This window comes from Pholcus phalangioides, unplaced genomic scaffold, assembly GCF_987345545.1.
Source record: "Pholcus phalangioides strain wild (caught in Gottingen) unplaced genomic scaffold, Ppha-v1.0 ptg000022l_1, whole genome shotgun sequence".
Classification (NCBI taxonomy): domain Eukaryota; kingdom Metazoa; phylum Arthropoda; class Arachnida; order Araneae; family Pholcidae; genus Pholcus; species Pholcus phalangioides.
The window spans coordinates 9258329-9284541 of NW_028301615.1; the positions used below are offsets into that span (position 1 = coordinate 9258329).

Sequence of the window (26213 nt, forward strand, 5' to 3'; positions counted from 1 at the left end):
CTTTGTAGCGGCTCGCATGTTGAAAATATGGTTGTTATGAACGTCGTGAGTACCCGTGTTTCCCATAGTGGGCAGTATCAGAGGTGCTGACATGAAGAAAACATTGAAGATAGGGGCTGAAAGTTGAAAGTCGTTCGGTGTATTTGGGACTCTAGCACATACTCAGGAGGGGATGGGTGCATTGCATTTTATATTCATTAATTATTGGGAGGGAAGTAAAGCAGTAATTCCCAAACTTTTGCTCTTCTGCTATAACTCACTGCTCCCCCAGAATAGTTTAAAAAAACCAATTCTCAAATCACTGAATACACACACACATCAATGTAGCCAGCTCACTATGACAAAAAGATTTTTGGAAAGGATGGTAGTAGAACCAATGCGTTTCGAACACTAATCTAGACCAGGTTCTTTAGAAGCCCCTGGAATATTCTAAGGGGGCCTTTGGGTAAAAACCAAGTAGAAAGAAAGCCATGGCAAGTGATAGGGGAAGGGCCTCAGAGACCTGTGAAAACAGATGTGAAGCATATAAGTGGAAGTATAAAGAGAAAAAGTATGACTACTTTTACAATCCAGTCAAACAACCTGTAGAAATCCTACCCTGGGGGTTCAGGGATCAACCCTTACATATAAAATTTTCGTACACTAAATATTTTAATATTTTGAAATACAAATACAACGCCACAACAGGCAAAATGCCCAACGAGGTGGCGTTGGGCAATTATTTAAAAATGAAGTCAATGAGTAGCAAAGTTTCTTGCTACTAGATATGGGGGGGGGGGGGGGCAAGTGACAGTGTTAAGCAAGCTTCCCTGGAATGCCTCTGAAATTTCCTGAGAAAAAGAATATTGAAACTCTGTGATTTTATATATATATATATATATATATATATATATACAGTATATATATAGCTTTTATTTAGCATAACTGTGCCTTTATAAATAGATTTATCATATAAAATAGATATGATAAATAGATTTATTAAGAATTTACAGAGCAAACAGAGGGGCGAAAAAATTTCGGAAGCTCGTGGGAGCCATAGTTGCAAAAAGTTGGGAAACCACCGATTCAGATGATTTCAGATTATCGCTGTCTAATTGGTGCTCTGCTTAGAGTTCCGATTTTTTGGGGGTGGGGGTGATGGTGGGATATTATACAAATACAAAGGTCACAACAGGCAAATTGCCCAATGAATTAAAAGCATTTTTTTCATTTTTGCAGCAGCAATCTAAATAATATTTGTATTAAAGGTATATTAATGTTTGGTTTAGCTCCGTGGGGCATTCTAACCATCAATGGCTCTATGTGGCCTATCACGTTGGAAATACTGGCCAATTAATCAAACGTGACACAATAATGAAATTTATAACTGTATTAGCTATAATACCCGGTGCTGCCCTGGTTTTCTTCATTGTGGCTTTTTGGATCACGTGATATCTCCCTCTTTCTTCGAGGGGCATACAAACTGTGTCCACATTAACCACTATGGCGACTTCCCGCATGACTCATGAAATAAACAAATCTAGATTTAAAGAAAGGTAGAAATGAAAATATTTTTTTTCCTTTTTCAAGGAGAGCTAGGTATTACGATTTCCCCCTTGAACTTCGAATTATCTATTTCTGCCTGTTTGAGCTTCCAAAAATGCTTAATTAAAGCTGTGGAATTTCTTTGATGAACTTTATGGCCCCACAATTAATTTTAAAACAACCTAAACTATATGAATTTATGCAGTTGAATATTAAAAGACAATACAGACACATTTTCATAAATAAAAAGTTGAAATCAATGTTATTGCCTGGATATCCAACTCAAAAGTTAACTCCGGCTAATTACTTCATATTTAATCTCCTGGGCTTCGTATATCTCTCAAAGCGAACTCAATATTTCAAAAATCGAGAATTCAATATAATTTTTAAAACTATTGATGTGGTGGAAAACCCCACTAAATTTCCGCATTTCTGCAGTAAAATCGCCAATTAATTTTTTAACACTGATTTCTATGGGATCATCCTTTGCCTGCCTCTCAAAGTGATGCTGATGATGATTCTGGCGTCTATTCAAAAAGCTCTAATTACTTGGAGGATTGAAAAAGTGACAAACCATTGTATAGGCATATACACGTCTGAAACACATTGCTAGGGAACCACGGTAACCAAAGTAAACGTTCAAAAAGTGATTGTTGAGGCCCAGAAACCATTGTTGCCCGACAGTTTTTTGCCCATTTGGGGCATTTGCCCTGCTCTAACGAAATTTTAAAGTAGCCTATCGTTCACGTCGGGTCCCATTTAGTATATATGCAAAATTCCGCTGTATGCTCTAGGGTTGGGACAGCAATATTTATATGATTGATATATGCAAAATTTGGCGAAGATCGATGTAAAATTGTAGATTTGTATAGACAGAAACATAGACAGAAAAACAATTTTACATATATAGATATAGTACTCAAAAATTTTTGAATAAATTTTGAGAAGTTATATATTTTTTCTTCATTACAATAAAACTACACAGAATAAAAAATGCATTCTAAAATAATAGTGGAACATCGATATATACCGTGGAAGTTGAGGATTTTAAATTTTTTGGAAAATTTAAAAAAATTTAGTAAAACAAAATCTGCGTGAGGATCTCACGCGATATACTATAAGTGAAACTTTTAGGTTTGATATGACTAGATTCACCTCAATTGAATTTAATTTTCATTATTTAAAATTGAATTTAGATATTTTAAATTTAATTGAATACTGTAATAATCCCATAGTATACCCCATGCTTGGCAGATTTGTTCACTAAACATTCCTGGCGATAATTGTGGTTGGCCCTAAATCAGAGGGGTCAGAGCTTTTTTATCGGGACTGAAGTCTAGTACAAGAGGGAAGAATAAGAAAATGTAAAAAATTAAAGATGAAAGATAAAAAAATTTAAACAGATGTGACGAGCCGGAATCGAACCCGTAAAATTTGGATTGCGAGTCCTACGCTCTATGGGACCATACAAGTATGACGTCAGCAGATTTTTAGTCATTTTTGACCTCCTCCCCCACTTGTGAGCAAAACTCTGGCCTTCCCTGTCAGCAAAATTTTGTCAGCTCTGCCCCATACCTCCTAACGCACATTCGGATCAGAGTCGTACAAAGAAGGGGGAGAACGAGCCTTCCCCATGCCCCCCAGGCGATCAAAAATGTATTTTTTTTTATGCAAAAAATATTTAAAAGAAAAATTAAATTAAAAAAGAAAAGCTATTTAAAATATCAGAAGAAAATACATTGAATTCATTCTAATAAATTTCTATTAGTTTCAATGCTATTTGAAGGCTAAGAACTCAAAATTTCTCTTTAAAAAATTCATTGTGACCTACCCTTTGAGCCATTGAGCTTAATCCATGGTCCCCCGGGGTTATCTGATGTGGCCAGCCACCTAAAACCTAATTTTTAAAAATGAACTAAGCGATACATTTACAGATCACTTAAGTGACCCATGACACAATTCCAGAGCATTTAAGTCACCCGTGGAACATTTTCAGATCACTCAAGTGCGCCCTCGGCACATTTGCAGATCACTTGAGTGAGCCGCAGCACAGCTCCAGAACACTCAAGTGGTCCGTGGCACATTTAGAGATTCCTTAAGTGTCGATCATTTGGCTCGGCTGCTCCTAAAAGGCAATGACAAATGGCATAGGTTCGTAATTATGGCCCTGCTCTTGCGTGTCTATAGGCTAACTTCATCACAAAGAGGGACGGTCACCAACATATCCTTAAAGACAGCCGTCGCGCCATTCTCCACTTTCTTTTACATCTGTGATTCAATAGTGACGGAATCACTCATCAAGTATTGTATAGCTATACTTCTCATGTAGTGGGGTTCAGTATACACAAGTGGAACACAAATTAATACGACTCTCATTCATACGACTTTCTTATTTATGCACGTTTGGTTTTTTTCGCAATTCATTCCTATACATTTTAATAATGAAATATTTAATTTATTAGAAATTAGACGCACATCAACTACATTTTTTTAGATAGTATAAAGACGTCACAGAAATTAATCTTTTTATGAATATTATCACCAGAAAAGCCATAATTTTTAGTACGATTATCAACAGATACATGCTTACATTCAGCAAGCATGACCTTTGCTTCGGCGGTCCTACATATGCTCTTTGTCTGACTTTTTACAAGAGCAAAAGACCCAGAGAAGTCCGTCCCTGAAGAGCTTATCTTTTTAGTTGATCTATATCAGGAGTGGCCAACAGCTGGCTCGCGGGTGTGGCCCGTGAAAGGATTTTGTGCTGCCCGCGACAAGGTAAAAGTACCGTGAAAAAATTAAATTTGTGATCATTATTTTAACTATCGGTTCCAACAGCAGATTTTTTGATTAACAAACTGCTTACAAACTTCTTATTTCTAGTGACGAAATTAATTTAATAACTAACTAATTAAATTAATACTGGAGCGGCTTATACACTGAAGCTGCACCACTGATGCGGCCCGTGACGCTATAGCTGACCGTTATGTTGGCCCATGAGCAGAAAGAAGTTGGCCACCCCTGATTTATAGCATCTATAGCTTTCCGTTTCCTCAATGAAAAAAAGAAAATCGGTCATAAAAAATAGGCCTCGCAAATGGTGAAAACTTTTTGTTTGGGTTTTTTTCTTTGACTTCCATCATATTAGTAGGGTTTGAAGTTGAAGCGCCTCCAACAAAACAAGAAAAGGGTTGTGCCCCACCAGTGGTCATTTTTTATCTTCACTGGTGGGGCAAATATGTAGAAAGCTAGTGGGGCAAAATCCCCACCAGTTGACATGTAAAAAAAAGGCTTATAACAGGTAACAAAAATTTAGGGATAACACACACCAAAATGTAATAATAATAGCAACGCACGTGCTACAGCATTCGTTGGTACTGATGGTGATTATCAGCAGCAGAGCAAATTATCTGATTGGTCCATCCCTTCGTAACTAACGCTAACCATGGCACAGGCATTTTTTCGTAAAATTGACAACGACAAGCCGACGGGTGATGAAAAAAATGAAGTTTTTAACAATGGTCGTTGAGGTTTGCGTTAAGCTCGTGACGTCACTAACGACTTCCGACATTAGTTTACCCAAAATTGCACAAAGGAACCATGGCTATACGCGTTTCATCAGTAGCAGAAATGAAGAAAAAAGTAAATACTCCTTACATATAAACTGAAGAGCCAAAAAAACTGGTACAGGCATGCGTATGCAAATAAAGAGATATGGAACCAATCAGAGTACGGCGCTGCAGTCGGCAGCGCCTATATAACACAATAACACAAAAAGTGTCTGGCATAGTTGTTAGATCGGTTACTGCTGCTACAATGGCAGGTTATCGAGATTTAAGTGAGTTTGAACGTGGTGTTATAGTCGGTGCACGAGAGATGGGACATGACATCTCCGAGGTAGCGATGAAATTTGGATTTTCACGTACGACCATTTCACGAGTGTACCGTGAATATCGGGAATCCGGTAAAAAATTAAATCTACGACATCGCTTAGGCCGGAAAAAGATCATGCAAGAACGGGACCAACGACGACTGACGAGAAACATTAAACGTGACAGACGTGCAACCCTTCCGCCAATTGCTGCAGATTTCAATGCTGGGCCATCAACATGTGTCAGCGTGCGAACCATTCAACGAAACATCATCGATGTGGGCTTTCGGAGCCGAAGGCCCACTCGTGTACCCTTGATGACTGCACGACACATGGCTTTACGCCTCGCCTGGGCTCGACAACACCGAGGACTGGAAACACGTTGCCTGGTCTGACGAGTCTCGGTTCCAATTGCTTCGAGCTGATGGACGTGTACGGGTATGGAGACAACCTCATGAATCCATGGACCCTGCATGTCAACAGGGGACTGTTCAAGCTGGTGGACGCTCTGTGATGGTATGGGGCGTGTGCAGTTGGCGTGATATGGGACCCCTGATACGTCTAGATACGACTCTGACAGGTACGTAAGCATCCTGTATGATCACCTGCACCCATTCATGTCCATTGTGCATTCCGACGGACTTGGACAATTTCAGTAGGACAATGCGGCACCCCACACGTCCATAATTGCTACAAAGTGGCTCCAGGAACACTCTTCTGACTTTAGACAATTCCGCTGGCCACCCAAATCCCCAGATATGAACATTATTGAACATATCTGGGATGCCTTGCAACGTGCTGTTCAGAAGAGATCTCCACCCCCTCTTTCTCCTACGTATTTATGGACAGCCCTGCAGGATTCATGGTGTCAATTACCTCCAGCACTACTTCAGACATTAGTCGAGTCCATGCCACGTCGTGTTGAGGCACTTCTGCGGGCTCGCGGGGGCCCTACACGATATTAGGCAGGTGGACCAGTTTTTTTGGCTCTTCAGTGTATATAGCGGGAGTTACTTACTGTTGTAGACAAAAGAGTCGAATTCAAAATGAACCGGCAACAAGAGCAGATGAGGAGAACGTAATAGTGATGTTGATGGAGAAGAATAATTATTGTAGAAACTGTTGCCAGATTTTTGAGAAGAGTGGTGTGCTAGTTAGGTCGTTGACCAACTGGTTTGTGTTTTTGCTGATGTGGAATGATTCGAAGAAGTCCAAGACAGGCGATGAGGGGCCTTTTTGAATGATTTTGGCAGAAGAGAAGTCAAATTTATGGTCAAAGGATCAGCAGTATTGGGCTATGGATGAGCGGTTAAAGTCTTGGTTGGTTACGTATCTTCTATGCTCATTTTAACGGTATTTTAGAAAAGCAGTTATATATGATAATCCGCATTGGCATGAAATGCTGTAGACGCCCCAGTTGTTGAGTGGGTCAATGGGATCTTTTAGTTTAGAGAAGCTAAATTTATTGACGGGGGTGAAAACCACAGAAAAATTGTATTTTCGAAGGATTTTAGCGATGTGTTGGCTGGTTTTTGGGAAGAAAGGCAAAATGATCAAGTTTTTGTGTTCAGGTATAGGCTTGGTTGCGGAAGTATTTTTAATAAGTTTGCTGTGCCAAAATGAGAGCTGCGGTAGCCACGATCGACTGCTATTCAGGTTCGTCATTTGGGGGGGTCAGGGTGGGGCCACTGCCCCCCCCCCCGACTTTTGAAAATACACTATAAATGGTATATATATATATATATATATACACACATACATTGAGTACATGTGCTTTGCCCCCCCCCCCCCGGAAAAAGTAGAAATGACGGCCCTGCGCTGCTATTGCTCTAGGATATTCAGTTCAGCTAAAAGTTTTGCGTCAGGTTTTACACACTGGCCAAAGTCCACAAACCAGACATCCCACAGCGACCCATAGTCTCGAATATCGGCACTGCCTCTTACCAGCTTGCTAAACACCTCGTCTCAATATTTTCACCACTCTCTTGCAATACAACACACACTACGAAAAATTCAGTTGAATTCGCACAGAAACTCCATATCTTTAACTCCCTCAACACAAAAATGGCCTCTTTTGACGTAAAATCTCTTTTCGCAAATGTTCCTGTGGAAGGCGCTCTTCGAGGTCTGGAAACTAGACTAACCGAATTCCATTTTTCCCAATTTGAAATCTCTGAACTGCTAGACCTTACTCGGGTCTGTCTCAACCAAAATACGTACTCTTTCAACAAACAATTCTGTCGTATAACTGAAGGCCTGCCATGGGAAATCCTCTCAGCCCTATACATAGTGACATCAACATGCACTATTTTTAAACAAAACTCTTCCGTGAAATTCGTTTTTATTTTTACGTCAGATATGTTGATGATTGCTTCGTCCTTCTCGACCGTAACGCTAACATTGACCATATTCTAAATACCCTCAATCCCATTGACCCCTGCATTCAATTCACTATAGAGGAAGAAAACAATAACCAAATTGCATTCCTGGACGTATTGGTCGCCCGCCACGAACAAACTTTCTCTACCACTGTCTTTCGCAAACCGTTTGCTGTTTCTCTACCCCCCCCCCCCAACCTCTCTGCGCATCCTCCGGCACAAAAGTATGCCTCGTTCTACACATACGTGAAGCGAGCCATTAATATTTGCTCTTCACCGACGCTACTTCTAGCTGAACTGTATATCCTAAGAGCAATAGCAGTCGATCGTGGCTACCGCAGCTCTCATTTTGGCACAGCAAACTTATTAAAAATACTTCCGCAACCAAGCCTATACCTGAACACAAAAACTTGATCATTTTGCCTTTCTTCCCAAAAACCAGCCAACACATCGCTAAAATCCTTCGAAAATACAATTTTTCTGTGGTTTTCACACCCGTCAATAAATTTAGCTTCTCTAAACTAAAAGATTCCATTGACCCACTCAACAACTGGGGCGTCTACAGCATTTCATGGCAATGCGGATTATCATATATAGCTGCCCTAAAATACCGTTAAAATGAGCATAGAAGATACGTAACCAACCAAGACTTTAACCGCTCACCCATAGCCCAATACTGCTGGTCCTTTGACCATAAATATGACTTCTCTTCTGCCAAAAACATTCAAAAAGGCCCCTCACCGTCTGTCTTGGACTTCTTCGAATCATTCCACGTCAGCAAAAACACAAACCAGTTGGTCAACGACCTAACTAGCACACCACCCTTCTCGAAAATCTGGCAACAGTTTCTACAATAATTATTCTTCTCCATCAACATCACTATCCCCAAAGCAGAATGTGCCAAAATCTGCGACGTACGTCGCAGAACAATTAGCGCTACTGCATAACATTCCGGAAGAATTTTAAGAAAAAGTGCAAAAAACACTATTACATGTATGGGGATTTTTTACCGCGGAACATTTCCAGTCAGAAGAGGGTTCGTCGCAGAACAGTGCTAAACATTCTGCTTTGGGGATCACTATTACGTTCTCCTCATCTGCTCTTGTTGCCGGTTCATTTTGAATTCGACTCTTTTAGCGAGTAACTCCCGCTATATATAATACTATGGGGGCGAAGCCCCCCTAACACCTACGGCGTCTAACCCCCCCCCCCCCCAACTCCTGCAATGGAGCTAACCACTCGTCACATTTCTTTGATTATAAAGCAAAATATTCCTCAGGCACTGCAAATGCCTGCGAAATAGTTATTCATTGCCAGTTTCCCATTCTGATTTCGATAAACAATGCACTGCCATCATAAATACAACAGAATACTCGATGCACCGCAATACATACGTGAAACACAGCGATAGGCGATACAGCACAATAAGTAATGCATCACCATATCAGCAATACAGCAAATTAAGTAGTGATTCACTATATACGATGATAACACACACAACACGCAAAGCGCCACTATCGGCAATAAAGCACAATACTCAATCCACCACTATATGCAGTGCACCACAATACAGCACAAAACGCAATGTACCACCATCGGCAATGCAGCAATAAGCAATGCACCAACATCAGCAATACTGCAAAATAAGTAGGAACACACCACAATACGCAATACAGCGCAATACGCGATGCATCGCAATAGGCAAATACCATAATAAGTACCACAATACACCGTAAGCACTGTATTATAATAAACAATACAACGCAATATGCAATTCACCACAATACGCAATGTATCGCATTGAACAACACACAATAATACGCAATGCACCACAATACGCAATAAGCACTGCGTTGCAATAAGCAATACAGCACGGGATGCACTACAATATGGAATGCACCACTATTTGCAGTATGCCGCAATAAGCAATACACCCCAATATGCAATAAGCACTCATTAAAATAAGCAATACAGCACGCGATGCACTACAATACGCGCAATGCATTACAATCAGGAATGCACCACCATTTGCAGTGCATCACAATAAGCAATACATTATAATATGCAATCCACTACAATACGCAAACGCGATGTATCGCATCAAACAAAGCAGAATAATACGCATTGCACCTCAATACGCAATAAGAACTGCATTACAATAAGCAATACAGCACGTTATGCACTACAGTACGTAATGCATAACAGTACAAATCAACAACCAGTAAAATCAGCAATGCACTGCAATCAGCGAAACATCGCAATAAGCAATTTACCACAATATACAGAGCATCAGACTGCATTATAATAAGCAATACAGCATGCGATGCACTAAAATCAGCATTGTATTGGCAGTGCACCACAATAAGTAATACAGCAAAATACGTAATGCGCCACAATAAGCAATACAGCACAATAAGCAATACAGCACAATACGTAATACAGTGCACCACAATAAGCAATACAGCACAATAGCAATAAACACTGCATTAGATTAAGCAATACACTACAATATGCAATGCATTAAAATAAGCAATACAGCTCAATACGCAATAAAGCACTATACATCGCAATAAGCACCACAATACGCAATAAAGCACTATACATCGCAATAAGCACCACAATACGCAATAAAGCACTATACATCGCAATAAGCACAACAATACGTCATAACCACTGAAACACAATAAGCAAGCGATACACTATAATCAGCAATGCACTATAATCAGCAATGCACAACTATTTGCAGTACACCACAATAAGCAATACAGCCCAATACGCAATGTTCCACAATAAGCAATACAGCCCAACACGCAATAAGCACTGCATTGCAATGAGAAATACAGTACGCGATACACTATAATGCATAACAATTAGCAACGTACCACAATCAGCAATGGAACACAATAAGCAATACAGCACGCGATGCACCACAATACATATAACGATAAGCAATACAGTACAATACGCGATGCATCACATAAGCAAAGCACCATAATAAGCAATACAGCACGCGATGCATTACAATACGCAATGCACCAAAAATAGTAATTTACCACTATTTACAGTGCCCCGCAATACAGCATAAAATGTAATGCACCACAATACGCGATGTATCGCAATAAGCGAAGCACCATAATATATGCAAAAAGTAATGTATTGCAGTAAGCAATATATCACGTGATGCGCTGCAATGCACCACATTAAGCAATACAGCATAATACGCAATGCTACACCATTGGCGATTCGGTGCAATAAGCAATGCAGCACAATAAGTAGTGCAGCCTTATATTAAGGGCACCACAAAAAACAATGGACCACTATATCAGGGCACCACATTAAGCAATACAGCACAATACTTAATGCACCTCCATCGGCAATACAGGACAGTGCTTATTGCACCACCATCGGCAATACAGCACAATAAGCAATGCGCCACCACAGGCAATACAGCACAATAATTAGTGCATCACCATATTTAAAGCACCGCAATAAGCAATGCACCTCTATATACAGTGCACCACATTAAACACAATACGCAATACACCACAATAAGCAAAACAACACAATGCGTAATTTATCCCCATCGGCAATACAGCACAATATGGAGTGCACCACAATACGCAATGAACGAAAATATACCATAAGCACTGCAATACAATAAGCAATATGGCACGTGATTCACTAAAATATGTAACGCATAACAATGCGCAATTGGCCAATATTTACAGTGCACCACAATAAGCAATGCAGCACCTCATGCACCGCAATACCGCATATTATGCGATGCATCGCACTAAACAAAGCACTGTAATACGCAATGAGTCACAATAATCCATAAGCACTGCATTACAATAAGCAATGCAGCACTCAGTGCACTACAACACCTAAAGCATCACAATCAGTAATGTAGTAATGTGTGTGATCAGTAATATTGTACACCACAAATAAGCAATGCAGCATAGTATGCGATGCATCGCAATAAGCAATGCAGCATAGTAGGTGGTGTGGTAGTGTGGTGGTCGAGTGGTTAGCCGCTGTGGTGGTCGAGTGGTTATAGTGCCGGACTCGTGATGCGAGGATCCGGGTTCGAACCCCACAGTGGTGGTCGGCTGAAGTTGGTTTTCTGTGGTTCCCAACTTCAAGGCGCAAATGCGAGCCGATCTCCCCGTTAAAAAGTCTCGCCACAGAGAGCAACAGTCCTACAACGGTAAATCATTCAACCATAACACTTCACTCATAGTTAGAAAAACTTGGGGGCAGATGACAGCACTACACATAACAAGCATTACACAGAAACAAACTTTACGTCAGGTTGCACTACACGTACACGCACACGCACATTCCCGCATGTACCGGTTCGTTGGGGGGTTCCGCGGGGGGAGGGGTGCATGTGTGGTGTAGCAGTAGTAGGTAGGGCCTCCAAAAAATGGCTCGGGGATCCATGATGTTCTTAAGTCAGCCACCTCGTTGGGCAATTTGCCTGTTGTGGCGTTGTATTTGTATTTGTATTTGTATTTGTATGCGATGCATCGCAATAAGCAAAGCACTATAGTACGCAATGCACCACAATACGAATTAAACGCGGCATTACAATGAGCAATACAGCAAGCGATGCACTACAATATGCAATGCACCGCAATCAGTAATGCCCCATTATTTTTGCAGTGCCACAATAAGCAATGCAGCACAATGCGCAATGAGAAGTAAGTATTCATCCTCGACTCAAAATGAAACCTGTCAATTTCCCCATAAAGAGATCTGTCCAATGCTCCGCCCTGGGTACCCAGACCCTGTGTGTTGGAACACTGCACAAAACTTGTTCCCTACAGGTCAAGCGGTTCCCGATGTCGTCAGGAGTTAAATGAAAACTCGACCCAAAATCGTAACCGACTTCCGTAACACACAAACGTAACAGATTTCCGTCACTCATTTCCGTAACATAAAATCGTCACTAATTTCCGTTGCTTAGAAACAGGCCCTTTTCGAGTTTGTGATTTTATATTATAGAGTAGATATAAGGAGTATTTTACACCATATTTTTCTTTATTTCTGCTACTGGTTAAAACGCGTATAGCCGTGTTTCCTTTTTGCAATTTTGGGTCAACTAACGTCGGTCATCCAATTGTATTATCTAACCCAAACGGTAATTCATTTCTACCAAGAACTTCGTTGTATAACTACTGCAGCGCGATAGACCCCCTGGTGTGATTTCGTATTTACGTATGTTGCGTAATGAAATTTGATGAAAAATTTCCTTCGTTGTGAATGAATTTCATTCTTTTGTAAAATATTTAGGACGTATCAGATTAGAAAGTTCAATAATATAAACAAATTTTGAAAAAAAAGAAAGCAATTTTCCATTGGGAGACAGTTCCTAATAATTTCTTAAGGCTTTTGAGTTTTTACATTTTAATTCTCGTAAATATTTAAAGGAAGTGGATATAAAAAAAAAAATTAATGAAATAAAATTTTTTAGCAGTTTTAACAGCTTTTTAAATATGTTCACATAACCGCACAGGAAACAAAATACTGTATACAACAAATATATGATGTATATGTTACGGCAAGTATGATGAATCAGTAATTATGCATAATTTTACCAATAGATTTAGTAAGTTTGATAAATTTCATTGCAATTATTACTTTTACCGGAGATTATAAATATTTCCTAAATGGAGTTGGTAAGTTTGATATATGTGGGAGAAATCGTGCAGAAATCACTTTATTTCAACAACTTAACAGATCTGCAAGTATGAGATGCGTGCACTACACCATGGAAATTAAATTGAAATTAGTGAAGAAAGTAAAGGAAGGAGAGAAATTTTTTCATCGGCCTAATCCATGTTGGCTTTTGTTGTATTTATCAACATATGCAACTTTGATCAACATTACCGATCGAATTCATCATCCTAGATGGAAGTTTAGTAATTGTTAATAAATTAATGTCCGGAAAACTTTAGTAATTGTTTGACGATTTGTCATATTCATCAATACGAGCTATATATTATTCATAATCACCGGTAAAAAGTGGTAAATGCAATGAAATTTATCAAACTTACAAAAATGGTCGGCGATTATGCATAATGTCCGGAAAACTGGATCGGATGTGTAATAATATATGTGTACTGGATGTGTATATATGAAATAATTTAAAGTATGGGACATATAAATTTTAATTAATCATATTTCCATGGACATTAAGGTATACATCAAATTTTCAAAATAAAGTGAAGGCATTGAACTATAAACTTATGACGAGTTGAGAGTGAAAAATGATCTTCCCCTTTCAAAAATAAATTAAAATTATAACCACCCCTTATATAAGGATAAGGCTTTATCTTTCCCCATTATTGGATCATGTAGATTACCGGAAGATGCATTTAACAGTATGGTGCTTAAATTTATTTAGTTATGTAATGAATCTATTTTCCCAGTATGGAATTATAAAGTCTATTATAGACTTTTATAACTCTCTGTGGCCTTACAGCACATAATGCGTTTTGTTTGTTTATACGTTGTTAAAAGAAGTTGGGAAGAGAAAATCTATCTTCCAAGAGAAGAGAACGTGAATTGGAATGTGGCTTCCGTCCTGGAAGGTTGTCTGTTTTGAGTGTGATTCGAAATAAAGTCTTTCTCGTTAAGTGCCGTAGTTTCGTGCTTTAATTGGACACCCCTCCAATATCAAGTGTCTAGGGATATTCCGCCACCTCTTTGAAAAGAGACGTACCATTAGGGTGACCATACGTCCCGTATTTCCCGGGACAGTCCCGTTATTTTCTGTTTTTTTGGCCGTCCCGACTTTTTGGCAAAAGTGTCCCGGTTTTTCCCGTATTTTGCACGAAGCCTACTTGAATTTTTATTCTCTATTGAAGTCAAAGATTAACATTATTTTTCAACTCAGAAATTATTTTATGATAATTACTATTATATATGAGAATATTAATCTCCCACATTTGCCATGGTGAACGTTTTTTTTTCGTGGAATACATTTTAATCCACTGCTACTTGTAGTAATGCATCATTTCCCGCCATTGTGATTTTCCGTAATATCAACAATATTTGGCAACTTTGTTTGGTTTTGGCGTCGTTTTTGGCGATAATTGGCGATGTCCCGTATTTTCCCGTATTTGGAATCCCGATGTCCCGTATTTCTCTCGAAGAAATATGGTCAGCCTACGTACCATCCGACACGACGTCCCCCCCCCCCCCCTTATAGTTATTAATATTTTAAAAGAATTCGATTCGGGAAAACACATGTTAAGGGTAAGGAAAAGATCGGTTTGTTTGGGCTTACTTGTCAGCCCATAGGGTTGCCACAACAGCTTCAATTTTCGTGCCTGATGTTACCTCCGTAGTATTATATCCTCCTTGGTCCAATTGACTGTAAGGTCTTCGACAACGTCGTAACGGCATTATTGGTTTTGTCTCCAGGGAAATGCAACGCCGACAACGAGAAAAGATAAGCCGTCTGCGATTGTTTTATACAATGCTAGTTTCACAGTAGTAGCGCGCTATGACTGAAGTTATTCATTGGCCTTGAAAGTTCAATCGTTTGTATACTTGGTATAAAGAAATTTGCATGCGAAATTTCGAGACGATCGAATTATTTTTTAGGGGTGCTTAGTTTTTTTGTTTTTTTTTGCAAGGAAATATAGTTACGAAACGGAGCTTAACATTCTTATGCTATAAAGGAAATATACTTTCATTAACGTATTAAAATTTGTAATTTCCGATATTCTCCATATACTTAATGCCGACAAAAAGATTCAGATCAAGTGGTACACATTCTCTATGCACTCCAGCTGAACAATGTTAAAAATTGGCATTAAATTATCAAAGAAAGAGTAGAGGGAAAACGGGATTTTCAAACTTTTATTAGGATGGGATTACACCATAAAAGTTTTATAAATGAACTTTTATGAAACTTTTAAAAAATTCTTGTAATCCCGAACTTTAAAAATTTGTTGTTTAAAAACTGTATCGAGAAAATAAAAGTCTGACTTCTTGTAGAAATTTTCGAAACTAACTTTGCTCATACAAAAACATGATCACCCCCCCCCCCCCAACTGCAAAATATCCAAAAAATTCGAGAAAAAATATCGAATTAAACAAGAGATTTTAACATTAAATTTAGATAGAAAACTCAAGGAGAGTTCGTAAAAGTTCGAATTATCCAAAATTAAAATTAACGAAGTTCTACTGTACACAGAATATATATATACATATAGCTTCTCGACAATTTTATTAACTCTTTTGAAGAGTAGATAGCGCAACATACCGATGCAATTGGACACCCTCGAAAGAACAAAAACTAGTGAGGAATTATAAAATGCGTATATTGAAGGCGAAAATAAAAAATATCGTTGTAGAGGGATTTATCATAGTAAAGGGAAGGTATCGAGAGGAGTGTATCATTAGAATATAGGCAATACCAAATATGATTTAATAAAATATCGATGTAGAGGGATTTTTCGTTTTTGGGGGAATTATCGAATATTGTAGCGAAGTTTCATTGTATTCCAAAAAATATGTAACATATCTGAAATGTAGAATACTTCTTATATTTGCAGTTTTTGTTTTTGAAAGAAATTATCGATCAGTTTTCATTCCGTGTTTTTTTTTTTTCTCTTTCTTTCTTATCAGGTGTTTGATTGAGCTCATGCAAGGTGATTCGCTGATTTTATTTTCCTCGCAGGAAAGTGAGAGAAAGAGAATTGTCGAAACGAATCAAAAGAATAAATCTAGGATGGGACGAGGTAGACGAATAAAAATTCGGCTCTTATCCGTCTTCTCGGATATAAACAAATGAAGCCATGCCGGAATCGACGATAAGAAGAGAAGGAGTTGCGTATTCTGTTCACTTCCCAAAAAGCGCGCTCTTCCTCTGGAATTCCAGCCCGATGTAAAATACACGATAAGAATGCATTCTTACTTGCAATGTTTCAATGTACGAGTTGCGAAGCGATCTTGTTGTGTGCATGTCGTGCACCGTGGAAATTGTGCAACGATGACAAGTCATGGCACTTCTAACTGGAGATCGGCATCATTGATGTTTGCTCACGCTTTGGAAATTATGATCCTACTAGTGATCAGTTTCAGCACTTGTCCGGTCGATTGCAGTGCTTACAGTGCACCTGACGATTGTGAATGGACATCTTTGAACTCGAACGACGTCTCCGTCAAATGCTGCCTTGAAACTATCATCAGTTCTGGTGTTCTGGCGACGAACTTCAGCCTACTACAAGCGGATCACACGACGATACTATCTTTGGAGTGCGAACCACTTTTTTTCGAAAGCACCTTGTCGCCATCGTCGTTCTATCACCTACGTTTCCTGAAGTCTCTCGATATCGTACGATGTAAACTTCGAGAGATCCCTGGCGATGCGTTTTTCGGGTTGGAACAGCTACGAAACTTGACAGTTAGAACGCACAACGACGAATGGGGCTCTTTTACTCTGGCTCTTGATCCCAGGAGCTTCTCGGATCTTCGCTCTTTGGAATATTTAGACCTCGGCTATAACATGATAGATAGGCTCACACGCCGCGTCTTTTGTGATCTGAACTCTCTGAAAACCCTAAATTTGACGCGCAACAACCTTGCGCAACTTTTTAACAATGACGAGAATTCGACATTCAGCGATGGTCACTGCATGACAGACTTGATAGCGTTGGATCTGTCCCATAATAGAATAGCGAATCTGAGAAGTGATTCACTGAAGAGCTTCATAAAACTTCGTGTTTTAATTCTGCGGAACAATTTCATTGCAACCCTAGAAAATGACGTGTTCCGCCATTTTCACAGGTTACAGATACTCGACGTATCGCACAATCAGCTGCATTCTGTTTCGCTTTTTTTGCTTCGAAACACTTCCGATTTGCGGAAACTATATCTTCAAAACAATTCCTTGACGTGGATTCCCTGCGGCTTCTTTAATGGATTATCGCAACTCGTAATTTTGAAGTTGAGTCACAACCACATTACCAGCGATTCTATGGCTACCGATGCGTTCGTCGACCTTATCCGCCTCGTCATATTGGAACTGGATCACAACCGACTGCACATCATCAATGCCTCGATTTTCCAGTCCCAATATTCGCTGCAGATGCTGTCCCTATCACACAACTTGATCAGTGGCGTTGCTGACAACGCGTTCTCGTCTCTTTATAACCTACATACTCTCGACCTCAGTTATAACGTTCTCGAATACGTCGACGAGTATACACTTAACGGGCTCTACGTCATGAACTCTCTGTTCTTATCTCACAATAATATTCACGGCATACACTCGGACGCTTTTCGGAATTGCAGCAGCGTCCAAGAGCTGGATGTTCATGACAATTCACTCGGAAACGTTCCTGTTGCTCTGAGTTCCCTACAGTTTCTCAAAATCCTAAGCATCGCGAATAACGGTTTGACGAATGACACAGCATTCAATTCGTCGTCCGAAGACTTCCAACAGCTCATCGATCTGGATTTGTCTCACAATCATATCGGCAACCTCAGCAAAGGTTCGTTCGGAGCGATGAATTCGTTGCAGACCTTGTTTCTGTCGCACAACGAAATCTACAAGGTAGAGCATGGAGTATTCGATGCATTGCAAGCTTTAACGAAAATCGATTTGAGTTTCAACTTTTTGTCGGATATCAATGGTTTATTCATGAATCTCGGAGGACTGAAACTTCTCAACGTCTCTTCAAACAGACTCTCTTGGTTTGACTTCGCTCTGATCCCAACGGGGCTCCGCTCACTCGACTTGCATGAGAACGAAATCGACGCGCTCGGCAATTACTATGAGTTGGAATCTAATCTCGAGCTCGCGACACTAGACGCGTCGCACAATCGAATCAAAGAGTTGAACGCGGCATCTCTTCCCAACTTCGTTCGAGTGCTAAACGTATCATATAACTACATCGGTAACATCAGTCCGTTCACCTTTGTGTCGAAAACAAACCTTTCTGTGGTGGACGTAACTAATAATCGGCTGAAATCTCTGGACATCAATGCGTTTCGGCTGAGTTCTCAAGTGCTTCGCAAACCATTTCCCGAGTTTTACGTGGCGGGTAATCCTTATTTTTGTGATTGCGGTATGGAGTGGCTGCAACTCATGAACAGATTGGACGGAGCCACGTTGTACCCTCGTATAGTCGACACTAACGACGTTGCTTGCCATTTATCATTCACGCGTCATCGTTCCGTAATACCGCTGGTTCAGTCTGAGCCGTCCGATTTCCTGTGCAGCTATCGCAGTCACTGTTTCGCGCTTTGCAACTGCTGTGAATTTGACGCGTGTGACTGTGAAATGGTATGTCCCGACAATTGCACTTGTTACTCTGATCAGACGTGGAATACGAACATCGTTGACTGTGCTAGGCGCGAGTTCCATTCCATGCCATCCGTGATACCAATGGATGTGACAGAACTGTATTTGGATGGTAACGACATACGTAAGCTCAGCAGTCACACTTTTATTGGGCGAAAAAACATGAAAATCGCTTTTTTGAACAACAGCAACATCCACGTGATTGATAACCGCACGTTCAACGGACTACTATCCCTTCGAATACTTCATCTGGAAAGAAACGAGTTGACCGAACTTCACGGATACGAATTCGAAACCCTGGTATTGCTACAAGAGCTCTACCTGTCCAACAACAAGATCAGAACTATCTCGAACACCACTTTCCAGAACCTGAGATCGCTGCAAGTGATACACATAGATCATAATAGTATAGCCGAATTCCAAATGGTGAATTTGAACTGGAACCACCGTCTTTTTGAAGTTCGCTTGGGTAATAATCCATACAACTGCGAATGCTCGTATCTCGTGTCGTTCGTCGAGTGGTTTCGTTTGACCAGCATATTCGTGGTTGACATGGAATCCATCATGTGCAGTCGGGATAACGTGACGGTAACTGTTGGTCCGAACGGGCATCAGTTTTATTTATGCTCAAATTTCTCCGACGTTACTCATTTTCAAGCAGTCCTCACGACCGATAATACGCCCGTTACCATAATTGCGGGTAGTGTCGGCCTTTTGTCGCTGCTAGCGCTGATCCTGGTATTTATATTCAGACGTCATCTGAACATGTGGTTCCATAGGTTGTTTGCGGCAAGACGTTTCGTGGCAGATAGCGAGAAACTCTTCGATGCTTTCGTGTCTTACAGCAAAAAAGACGAAAATTTTGTTTCGCAGTTGCTCGCCCCCGAGTTGGAGTGTGGAGCACCCTCGTACCGACTTTGCTTGAGATACAGAGATCTGCCGTTACCCTCTTACCTAGCTGATGCCATAACTGAGGCCATCGAGTGTAGTCACCGAACTATAATCGTGCTATCCGAGCATTTCTTGCGAAATGATTGGTGCCGTTTCGAGTTAAAGAGCTCTTATCGGGAATCTCGACGCAACGGCAACCACAAGATCGTCGTCGTAGCGTTGGATAAATTATCCGTCAAACTGATCGATTCCGACGCGAGAATGTGTTTGAAAAGTGCGCCGATCTTCAGATGGGGGGACAAAAGGTTTTGGGAAAAACTTCGGTATTCGATGCCAAATAACCAAAAACATAATATCGCTTCCTTAGATCCAAAGATATCACGCCAAAGGTACTCTCTCTCGAATTCCGTCAAACTCGTTTGAACAAAAGCCGCGTTATGCTCTTTTTCTGTTCTGTGCAGGACAGGGCCGCAACTAGAATTTTTGTCTCCAGGGGCAAACATGATTTTGCCGCCCTCACAACTTTAAAATTCGAAAATTTTGTTATGGTTTTCTTTGTTTCCACGTAGAATTGCCGTTCCCTAAATTTTGTTGCCCACGGAAGCTTCCCCTCCCCCGCACCCTTCTAGTTCCGGCCCTGGTGCAGGGTACTAGCTTCATGCTGTCTATTAGACTTTTCTTCGATGCTTTCGAAATTCATGGCCAGCAAAACGGTGTTTTCAATGACTTTCTTCCTCGTTCTCAATTTGCCATCTTTCAATGCTGTTCACATCGTACGAAGATGACGAGCGTTACAATGTCTGTGATATATATGTATCAAATCTTTGTCTACGTGATTTTGTTGCTTTTCATTTTTCACTGTTACATTTATTGTGCGAAATAAAAATGACACAGGTATGCGGTAAAGAAAACTAAGTGTGTAAAGACTACTTCAATTTCTTTTATTTGTCAGAAATACTTTATTAGTCCGAATTGAGGAATACAGAAGAAAGGGGAGAAAAAAAAATTACCAAGGAGCCAAATGGCCCTTACTAGCTATCACAATTTACAATTTGATATGAAACTTATATAAACATAAAAATAAATAAATAAAAAATAATTGACAGAACATGAGTGAACAGAATGTAAAAAGAAAACAAAAAAAAACTAAACACAATATAACATGATAGATCATGGTGGCCGCAGGCATGTGGTGATAATATTTCGGTTGTAGAGGTAAGGGGAGAGAAGTTTATTTAAAATGAAAAGTTAGTCCAAATGTAGTAAGGTAAAAGAAAGAAGTTATAGAGAGGTGGGAAATTCATCCTAAAAAAACTCTTCAATATTATTTATTGAAAACAGGTAGCATTTTAATTTTTTAATTATTTTTTTAAACTAATAATGAAGAAGTATTGTTAGGGAGTTGATTAGGCAAAGAGTTATAGAATTTAGGGATAAGATATGAAAAATGTTTCTTACCAATCGTTTTATAGATTCTATGGAGTAAATAGGTGGAGTTTATTCTTGCAGAAGAACGAAAGGTGTTCAAAGGTAAAGAATGTTGCTTTTTATAAATATAATAAATATCAAAATAACTATTGTTTTGAAGAAATGGAGATGTCGAAGTTTTAATATGTTTAGAGAATGGAAAAGTTGTAGTGAGGGAGCACAATAATCATTAGTTATCAGTCTAATTATTCTTTTGTGCAAAGTGACCAAAGGATATAAGTTAATAATGTAGTCACTACCCCAGGCGGATAGACCATAAAGTAGTTGAGAGTGAAAAAATGAGTAGTACGGAGAGAGAGGACTAAAAGAAAAGAGATATTGACATAAAATTTGAAGTAAAAAAATTTGTACAACAAATGACGAAGTTTACTGTGAAGTTTTGTGATATGAGAATTCTATTTAAGGTTAGAGTCAACATAAACACCAAGATATTTGATAGAATATACTTGTTCAAGAGGATTACAATGACAATCATTAAGGGAGCAGTTAGAATCATGGAAAACAGTATTAATATTATGTAGAAGGTTATTAAATAATGAAAAATATATGAATTTGGTTTTGGATACATTAATAGTTAATTTATTAGCTAAAAACCAGTTGCGTACTTTAATTAAGTCTTGATTAATCATATTAGTCAACGTTTGGTCGTTTTTAGCACTATAAATAATGACTGTATCATCAGCAAATGTTATTATGTTACCAACAATGTTAATGTTACAAAAGTCATTAATGAAAATGAGGAATAATAAAGGGCCAAGAACAGAGCCTTGAGGGACTCCATTAATAATTTTCATAATATTGCTATATTTATCACCATACTTAACAAATTGGTACCTATTATTGAGGTAAGATCGCAAAAGTTTAAGAGGAACACCTCTTATACCACAGAAACTAAGTTTTTCTATCAAGATTTAATGAGAGACGCTATCGAAAGCTTTTCTAATATCTAAGAAAATAGCAACTGTTTTGTAAGATTTATCAATATTAGTACAGACAGTTGAAGTAAAATCTAGAAGAGCAGATTCTGTGTTTTTGTCAGGTAGAAATCCATGTTGTTTGGGGGGGGGGGGGGAGTTAGATTTAAGTAGAAAAGGGAACAGTCGAGATTTTATTATGGTTTCAAACAGCTTGGAAACAGAATTAAGGATTGAAATAGGCCTGTAGTTATTAAGATCGTTAGAATTACAGGATTTATAAATTAGAATAACTAATGCAATTTTCAAACTATCCGGGAAAACACCTTCTGAAATGCAAGAATTGATAAGAGTAGACAGAGTGGAGACTGTGCAAAAAGGGAGAATTTTTAAAATAGGGAAGTTTAGAATACCAGAGGAAGCAGAAGTATATAATTTTCGAATAATTTGAAGGATTTCGTGAGGGTTAGTAGGAGAGAAAAAAAATAGAATTTGGATTACGAGAAAGAACTTGAAGTCAAAAGGTATAACACAATTAGAACGAGATATATTTATAAAATGTGAGTTAAAATTATTAGCTAGTAGAGAAAGGTTACAGGTTAGTTATACAGAAGGCAATTTCGATTGTTTATCTTTACTACCTGATAATTTATTGATAAATTTCCATTTCGTGTCTGGGTTATTGCATCGGTGAAATTGCTTGGCAAATTTTGTTTGGCAATTTTTACTTTTAATTTAGCATGGGAAACTGTACTTTTGTATGCAGATAAGATCAAATTATCCAATGGATATTTTTTTGGATTTTAAATACAGCTTTTTTTTTTGCTTGATTTTAATCAGTTCATAAAGATCTCTCGTAAACCATTTATTAAGAGTCCTACGCGAATTTACCAAGTGACAACAGGAATGATTATTAACAATTATTTCAAGGGAGAGAATAAAATCATCAAATGCCTTGGCCGGGTCATTTGAACGAGAATTAAAACTATGGTTATAAAGATAGGAAGAAATAGCTGTATAATCGATAAGTTTCACAGTAGAAGGAGAATTTAAAGCAGCCGTTAATCTAGATGAAAATATAAACTTGCAAAGAATGGGATAGTGATCACTTATATCAGTAGTAAATACAGAAGAATGAATATTAGTAATGTTTTTTAAATTACGAATAAAAATGTGATCTAAACAGGATTACGATGATGGTCTGGTTACAACATTAATTAAAGGTAATAGACCCTGGCTGGAAAGCATATCAATGTAATATTGAATATCACTAGAATCAGAACTTAATAAATCAATGTTAACATCTCCAAGAAAATAAAATTTTTGCATTTTACATTTCTCAATATAGCATCTAATTGATCGGCAAAATTGTTAATTGAGTAAGAGTGAGATCTGTGTAGACAGAGTATAGTAGTTTGTAATTCAATTAAAGATAAAACAATCATTTCGGCGGTAAGAATGGTTAATGAATCGTTAATAAAAAATGAACAGGATTTATTTGTGTACACAAAAATACCTCCAGATCTATTATAATCACGGCAACAAGAAATTAAGTTAAAACCTGAAATTTTGTAAAAATCAACTTCATCAGTATAAACCCATACTTCAGACAAAACAAGAACGTCAATTTCGTTAATTATTAAATCTAGGTATGATAAAAGTAAATTAAAATTTGATCTTACACTGCGAATATGTACAGTATTTAGTTTTGATAATATTGATTTATGATCAATAACCATAGATGAATTTAAAAAAAATTTAAAATCCTCCAGGGTATGAAATGTGAAATGTTTTATTTCACAATTGTTAGACATATTAGAAAACAAAATATCCCATTTAACGTTAATTTAATTCATTCTTCACATGACGCATGTCTTATAGTTACAAAAACGATATATATGTTACGGTAAAAGCCCGGAGACTGGTAAAACCTAGAATTTACGAAAATTTATTTATTTAATTAAATTATTTTCAACCAGCGGCGATTTTACTTGCTAACGTTATTAAGACCTAGGTTTTACCATGGCGAGTTGGTAAAAGCCTGAAATACGTTTGTGAACGTTTTCATTCCTGACTTTTACCTTTTTTTAATGCTCACTACCGCAAGTCACTACCTTTTTTTAATGCTAACACATTAGTTTCTGTCATTTATTTATTAATGAATAATTATAACAATTTACTAATTATAATTAATAATTAACAAATGAATTACCTAACCAAAACGAATTTATTAGTTCCACGATAATTACTTAATTTATCGATTAATTTACTCTGAACAGTAAAAGCCCGTTTTTAATGAATCAATTAAAAAGTAAACTTTTTAGTTTACTCCGAGCAGTATGAACTTTAAATCAATTAATTCATAAATTTATGATTTACTTATATATTTAGCGTCAGGAACTGACAAGTTCACGTTGGTTAATTTTTTATTTAGTAGCTAATTGTAATTATTGGACAATTACAAATATCAATTAATTAATAAGCGGCAGGAACTAATAAGCTGATGATGGTTTATTGATTCATTGAAAACGGTCTTTGACTTGAAAACGTTTACATGGGTATTTCGAGCTTTACCAACTCGCCTTTGTAAAACCTACGTCTAAAGGCTCAATTACACTGGGCGAGTTTACTAGCTATTTTCTGGCGAATAAAGTAGCTGGCGAGCGAACCGGTTTCAACTAGCGCAGCGAATTTCAATTACACAGGGCTAGTAAAATCCATGGAGGAAAGAATAACAGGAGGTGACGCGACCAGCGTGTCCGTTGAAAAAGCATGTGGAATCTGGGTTGCCAGATGAAGCCAGTGATCTCTCTATTAAAGGGACCAAGTAAGCCCAAACAAACCGTGGCTTCCAATGCTTTCCTATGAAAAACATCCCCGTTTTTAAAAAATCTTTTAAAAATTTACTATTCACTTTAGGAACTCGATTTTTTCCCCTCAAATTCTGTGGATATATTTATACAATTGAACGAGAGCTTTTACAACTTCAGTTGTTATTTGTTTTCGAATATTAACTTCAACAACATGGAACCTTTTGCAAAAGTAACCAAAATCTACCCATATCTTGGGCCCCAAAATTCCTTCTCGGCATTTTAATTTTAAAAATATCATGCCAAAACATGTAATGCCTCAGTGCTGAGAGAGACACAATGTTTAAAGACACTTGAACAAGCGGTGTTTGAAAAAATCTGACTTTTTTTTTGCGAAAAACATTATATATGCAAAACATTAGCATATATAATGCCTTTCAGCTGTTTATATTAAAATATTGTGGAAATACTTCCAGTCCAGGTAGAACAAAAACTCGAGCACAGACAATTTTAGATTTCAAATTCAATTCGAAACTGGTTTTTTTTTCAAATTTTCGTACGCATACCACTTTAAAAGCAAAGTAATAGGTACAAAAGCCTGCTGTGGTGGTCGAGTGGTTATAGTGCCGGACTCGTGATGCGAGGATCCGGGTTCGAACCCCACAGTGGTGGTCGGCTGAAGTTGGTTTTCTGTGGTTCCCAACTTCATCGGCGCAAATGCGAGCCGATCTCCCCGTTAAAAAGTCTCGCCACAGAGAGCAACAGTCCTACAACGATAAATCATTCAATCATAACACTTCACTCATAGTTAGTAAAACTGGGGGCAGATGACAGCACTACACATAACAAGCATTACACAGAAAACAAAAAACTTTACGTCAGGTTGCACTACACGTACACGCACATTCCCGCATGTAACGATTCGTTGGGGGGTTCTGCGGGGTGGGGGGTGTGGTGTAGCAGTAGTAGGTAGGGGCTCGGGGATCCATGATGCAGCCACCTCGTTGGGCAATT

The 26213-nt window shown here is 38.5% G+C and overlaps 1 pseudogene across 4 annotated transcripts in view; it reads left to right on the plus strand.

Annotated features, from left to right (window-relative positions):
- The window catches only part of LOC149069433 (toll-like receptor Tollo pseudogene), a 105796-nt pseudogene extending 84898 nt beyond the window's left edge, over window positions 1–20898 (plus strand). For all 4 annotated transcript variants that reach the window (XR_016195050.1, XR_016195051.1, XR_016195053.1 and 1 more), the window contains one exon: window positions 16417–20898. The product of XR_016195050.1 is annotated as a toll-like receptor Tollo pseudogene, transcript variant X1 (transcript). The remainder of the gene's footprint in view (window positions 1–16416) is intronic.
- Window positions 20899–26213: the final 5315 nt, after the last annotated feature.